Source organism: Lolium rigidum, chromosome 1 (assembly GCF_022539505.1).
Source record: "Lolium rigidum isolate FL_2022 chromosome 1, APGP_CSIRO_Lrig_0.1, whole genome shotgun sequence".
NCBI classification, from domain to species: domain Eukaryota; kingdom Viridiplantae; phylum Streptophyta; class Magnoliopsida; order Poales; family Poaceae; genus Lolium; species Lolium rigidum.
The window spans coordinates 274,231,188-274,237,708 of record NC_061508.1 but is presented as its reverse complement, the minus strand read 5'-3'; positions in this window follow the sequence as shown (position 1 = coordinate 274,237,708).

The window sequence follows — 6,521 nt, the reverse complement described above, 5'->3', positions numbered from 1 at the left end:
TACACCTAAGATAGGTGTAAGGGCGGCTAGACATGCAAGGGTTGCACTACGAAAGCATGTAACGTGAAGAACAATGCTAACCCTAACATGTCTAAGATAACTACGTTGCTCGCCATCAAAAGCGCTTCGAGTACGAGCAACGCATGAACAACGTGGGCAGGCTTGTCTTGCCTAGATCGCGAGATGCGATCTAGGCAGCATGATGCTTACCGGTAGAAACCCTCGAGACGAAGGAGTTGGCGATGCGCCGAGATTTGTTTGTGGTTGAACGTTGGTTGTTGTTTATTCCTTAAACCCTAGATACATATTTATAGTCCAGCGGACTTTCTAACGTGGGTATAATCCCACCGTGTACGAGACAAACTCTAACTTTCAATCTAGATACAATCTACTATAATTAAAGATACATGGGCAAACAAGCCCAACTCCTCCATGCAAGGCCGCTTCAGAGATCTTCCACGTGTAATCTTTCAAGCCCATCCTGATCGCGGCCCACCTCCTGACTTGGCCAAAATCTGGTGATAACATCTCCTTAAGAGGAAGAGCTAAAGATTGGTTGCTATCTCTGCCTAGAAATAGTATTGATTCATGGACTAAACGTAACAATGATTTTATTGGTAGATATTATCCTCCCGCTAAAATTATATCTTTGAGAAATAGAATAATGAATTTCAAGCAGTTAGATAATGAACATGTTGCTCAAGCATGGGAGAGAATGAAACCTTTGGTAAAGAATTGCCCAACCCATGGACTGACTACTTGGATGATCATCCAAACCTTTTATGCAGGATTGAATTTTTCTTCGCGGAACCTATTGGATTCAGCTGCTGGAGGTACCTTTGTGTCCATCACTTTGGGGGCGGCAACAAAGCTTCTTGATGATATGATGACAAATTACTCTGAATGGCACACGGAAAGAGCTCCACAAGGTAAGAAGGTAAATTCTGTTGAAGAAACCTCCTCCTTGAGTGATAAGATTGATGCTATTATGTCTATGCTTGTGAATGGTAGATCTAATGTTGATCCTAATAATGTTCCTTTAGCTTCATTGGTTGCCCAAGAAGAACATGTTGATGTGAACTTCATTAAACATAATAATTTCAACAACAATGCTTATAGGAACAATTCTGGTAACAACTATAGGCCATATACTGCTACTAATGGTAATAGTTATGGTAATTCTTATGGGAATTCTTACAACAATAATAGGAGTGTACCCCCTGGTCTTGAAGCCATGCTTAAAGAATTTATTAGTACACAAACAGCTTTTAACAAATCTGTTGAGGAAAAGCTCGATAAAATTGATATTCTCGCTTCTAAGGTTGATAGTCTTGCCTCTGATGTTGATCTTTTAAAATTGAAAGTCATGCATAATAAGGATATTGATAATAAGATTTTTACTACAGCAAATGCCATCCAAGTTTGAATTAATGAGAATATTAGATTGATGGCTGAATTGCATGCTAGGTGGAAAAGAGAAGAAAATGAAAAACTTGCTAAAGAGAATAATGTAGCTAAAGTTTGGACTATTACCACCACTAGTAATGTTAATGATTCACATGTTGCTACACCTCCTACTATCAATGGTAAAATAATTGGTGTTGGCAATGTTACTACTTCTAGTGCAAAGCGTGCAAAATTGCCTGAGCTGCTAAAAGCTATTGAAATTGATAAAGCTGCTGAAATTTTTCAAAATATTGGGGACAATGCTCCCATTGCTGTAGATCATAATGGTTTATATTTTGATGATTGTCACATCTCTGAAGTTATAAAGTTCTTACAAAAGCTTGCTAAAAGTCCCAACGCTAGTGCTATAAATTTGGCCTTTACAAAACATATTACATATGCTCTCATAAAAGCTAGAGAAGAGAAACTAAAACTTGAAACTTCTATTCCTAGAAAGTTAGAAGATGGTTGGGAGCCCATCATTAAGATGAGGGTCAATGATTTTGATTGTAATGCTTTATGTGATCTTGGTGCATGTATTTCTGTTATGCCTAAGAAAATTTATGATATGCTTGACTTGCCACCATTGAAGAATTGTTATTTGGATGTTAATCTTGTTGATAATGGTATAAAGAAACCTTTGGGGAGGATTGATAATGTTCGTATTATGGTTAACAATAACCTTGTCCCTGTTGATTTTGTTGTCTTGGATATTGAATGCAATGCATCTTGTCCCATTATATTGGGAAGACCTTTTCTTCGAACTGGTGGTGCTACCATTGATATGAAGGAAGGTAATATTAAATATCAATTTCCTCTCAAGAAAGGTATGGAACACTTCCCTAGAAAGAGAATGAAGTTACCTTATGATTCTATTATTAGAACAAGTTATAATGTTGATGCTTCATCTCTCGATATTACTTGATACACACTTTCTGCGCCTAGCTGAAAGGCGTTAAAGAAAAGCGCATATGGGAGACAACCCATTATTTTACTTCTGCACTTTATTTTATATTTGAGTCTTGGAAGTTGTTTACTACTGTAGCAACATCTCCTTATCTTTATTTTATTGCATTGTTGTGCCAAGTAAAGTCTTTGATAGTAAAGCCAATACTAGATTTGGATTACTGCGCAGGAACAGATTTCTTGCTGTCACGAATTTGGGCAGTAGTCCCTGTAGAAAAATAAAAAAAATCTGCCAATTTACGTGCGTGATCCTCATATATGTACGCAACTTTCATTCAATTTGGGCATTTTCATCTGAGCAAGTCTGGTGCCACTTTAAAATTCGTCTTTACGAACTGTTCTGTTTTGACAGATTCTGCCTTTTATTTTGCATTGCCTCTTTTGCTATGTTTGATGGATTTCTTTGTTCCATTAACTTTCAGTAGCTTTGTGCAATGTCCGAAGTGTTAATAATGATTATGTCACCTCTGAATATATGAATTATGCACTGACCCTCTAATGAGTTTGTTTCGAGTTTGGTGTGGAGGAAGTTTTCAAGGGTCAAGAGAGGAGGATGATACAATATGATCAAGAAGAGTGAAAGGTCAAATCTTGGGGATGCCCCCGTGGTTCATCCCTGCATATTTTAAGAAGACTCAAGCGTCTAAACTTGGGGATGCCCAAGGCATCCCTTCTTCATCGACAACTTATCAGGTTCCTCTAGTGAAACTATATTTTTATTCCGTCACATCTTATGTGCTTTACTTGGAGCGTCTGTTTGTTTTATTTTTGTTTTTGTTTGAATAAATCGGATCCTAGCATTCTTTGTTTGGGAGAGAGACACGCTCCACTGTTTCGTATGAACACATATGTTCTTAGCTTTATCTTTAATGTTCATTGCGAAAGTTGAACTACTTCATTCATTGCTATATGGTTGGAAACGGAAAATGCCGCATGTGGTAAATGGTTTAATGTCTTGAATAATGTGATACTTGGCAATTGTTGTGCTCATATAGATCTTGTTTAAGCTCTTGCATCATGTACCTTGTACTCATTAATGAATAACTACATAGAGCTTGTTAATTTGGTTTGCATGATTGATCTCTAGAGTCTAGATATTTTACGGTTGAGGTGTTTGAACAACAAGGAGACAATATAAAGTCTTATAATAGCTACAATATGTTCATATGTGAGCTTTGCTGCACCTTTTATACTTGAGTTTTCTTCAAACAACCTTGCTAGCCTAGCCTTGTATTGAGAGGAATTCTTCTCGTGCATCCAAATCCTTGAGCCAATAACCATGCCATTTGTGTCCACCATACCTACCTACCACATGGTATTTCTCCGCCATTCCAAAGTAAATTACTTGAGTGCTACCTTTAAAATTTCTATTCTTTACCTTTGCAATATATAGCTCATGGGATAAAATAGCTTAAAAACTATCGTGGTGAAGAATATGTACTTATGTGTCTTATTTCTTAGTAAGTTGCTTGTTGAGCGATAATCATGTTTTCTGGGGACGCTATCAACTCTTTGACATTTGTTGAATATCATGTGAGTTGCTATGCATGTTCGTCTTGTCTGAAGTAAGGGCGGTTTTCACAATCAAATGGTTTGAGTATGCATACTGTTAGAGAAGAACATTGGGCCGCTAACTAAAGCCATGATTCATGGTGGAAGTTTCAGTGTGGACAGCTAATCCTCAATCTCTTATGAGAATATTAACTGTTGTTGAATGCTTATGCATTAAATAGGAGTCCATTATGTGTTGTCTATGTTGTCCCGGTATGGATGTCTAAGTTGAGAATAATCAAAGGCGAGAAATCCAATGCGAGCTTTCTCCTTAGACCTTTGTACAGGCGGCATAGAGGTACCCCTTTGTGACACTTGGTTGAAACATATGCTATGCAATGATAATCAGTGTTAATCCACGCTAATTAGGACAAGGTGCGAGCACTATTAGTATACTATGTATGAGGCTTGCAACTTATAAGATGTCTTATACATAACACATATGCTTTATTACTACCGTTGACAAAATTGTTTCTTGTTTTCAAAATGAAAAGCTCTATCACAAATATAGTAATCAATGCTTCCCTCTGCGAAGGGCCTATCTTCTACTTTATTGTTGAGTCAGTTTGCCTATTCTTTCTATCTTAGAAGCAAACACTTGTATCAACTGTGTGCATTGATTCTTACATGTTTACTTATTGCACTTGTTATATTACTTTGTGTTGACAATTATCCATGATATATACATGTTGAAGTTGAAAGCAACCGCTGAAACTTTATCTTCCTTTATGTTGCTTCAATGCTTTTACTTCGAATTTATTGCTTTATGAGTAACTCTTATGCAAGTCTTATTGATGCTTGTCTTGAAAGTATTATTCATGAAAAGTCTTTGCTATATGATTCATTAGTTTACTCATTATCTTCATCATTGCTTCGAATCGCTGCATTCATCTCATATGCTTTACAATAGTATGATCAAGATTATGATAGCATGTCACTTTAGAAATTATCTTTGTTATCGTTTACCTACTCGAGGGCGAGTAGGAACTAAGCTTGGGGATGCTTGATACGTCCCAAACGTATCTATAATTTCTTATGTTCCATGCTACTTTTATGATGATACTCACATGTTTTATACACATTATATGTCATATTTATGCATTTTCCGGCACTAACCTATTGACGAGATGCCGAAGAGCTAGTTGCTGTTTTCTGCTGTTTTTGGTTTCAGAAATCCTAGTAAGGAAATATTCTCGGAATTGGACGAAATCAACGCCCAGGGTCCTATTTTTGCACGAAGCTTCCAGAAGACCGGAGGGGACACGAAGTGGGGCCACGAGGCGCCGCCACAACAGGGCGGCGCGGACAGCAAGGAGCCCACGCGGCCCTGTTGTGTGGGGCCCCCGTGGCGCCTCTTGACCTGCCCTTCCGCCTACTTAAAGCCTCCGTCGCGAAACCCCCAGTACCGAGAGCCACGATACGGAAAACCTTCCAGAGACGCCGCCGCCAATCCCATATCGGGGGATTCAGGAGATCGCCTCCGGCATCCTGCCGGAGAGGGGAATCATCTCCCGGAGGTCTCTTCATCGCCATGATCGCCTCCGGATCGATGTGTGAGTAGTTCACCCCTGGACTATGGGTCCATAGCAGTAGCTAGATGGTTGTCTTCTCCCCATTGTGCTATCATGTTAGATCTTGTGAGCTGCCTATCATGATCAAGATCATCTATTTGTAATCCTACATGTTGTGTTTGTTGGGATCCGATGAATATTGCATACTATGTCAAGTTGATTATCAATCTATCATATATGTTATTTATGTTCTTGCATGCTCTCCGTTGCTAGTAGAGGCTCTGGCCAAGTTGATACTTGTGACTCCAAGAGGGAGTATTTATGCTCGATAGTGGGTTCATGCCTCCATTAAATGCTGGGATAGTGACAAAAAGTTCTAAGGTTGTGGATGTGCTTGTTTCCACTAGGGATAAAACATCGATGCTTTGTCTAAGGATATTTGTGTTGATTACATTATGCACCATACTTAATGCAATTGTCCGTTGTTTACAACTTAATACTCGGAGGGGTTCGGATGATAACCTCGAAGGTGGACTTTTTAGGCATACATGCATATAGCGGTCTATGTACTTTGTCGTAATGCCCTGATTAAATCTCATAGTACTCATCATGATATATGTATGTGCATTGTTATGCCTTTTTATTTGTCAATTGCCCAACTGTAATTTGTTCACCCAACATCTGCTATCTTATGGGAGAGACACCACTAGTGATCTATGGACCCCGGTCCTATTCTTTACATCTGAAATACAAACAGCTGCAATTGTTCTTTACTGTTCTTCGCAAACAATCATCATCTTCCACACAATACGTTTAATCCTTTGTTTACAGCAACCCGGTAAGATTGACAACCTCGCTGTTACGTTGGGGCAAAGTTCTATGATTGTGTTGTGCAGATTCCACGTTGGCGCCGGAATCCCTGGTGTTGCGCCGCACTACACTCCTCCGCCATCAACCTTCAACGTGCTTCTTGACTCCTACTGGTTCGATAAACCTTGGTTTCTTACCGAGGGAAACTTGCTGCTGTACGCATCACACCTTCCACTT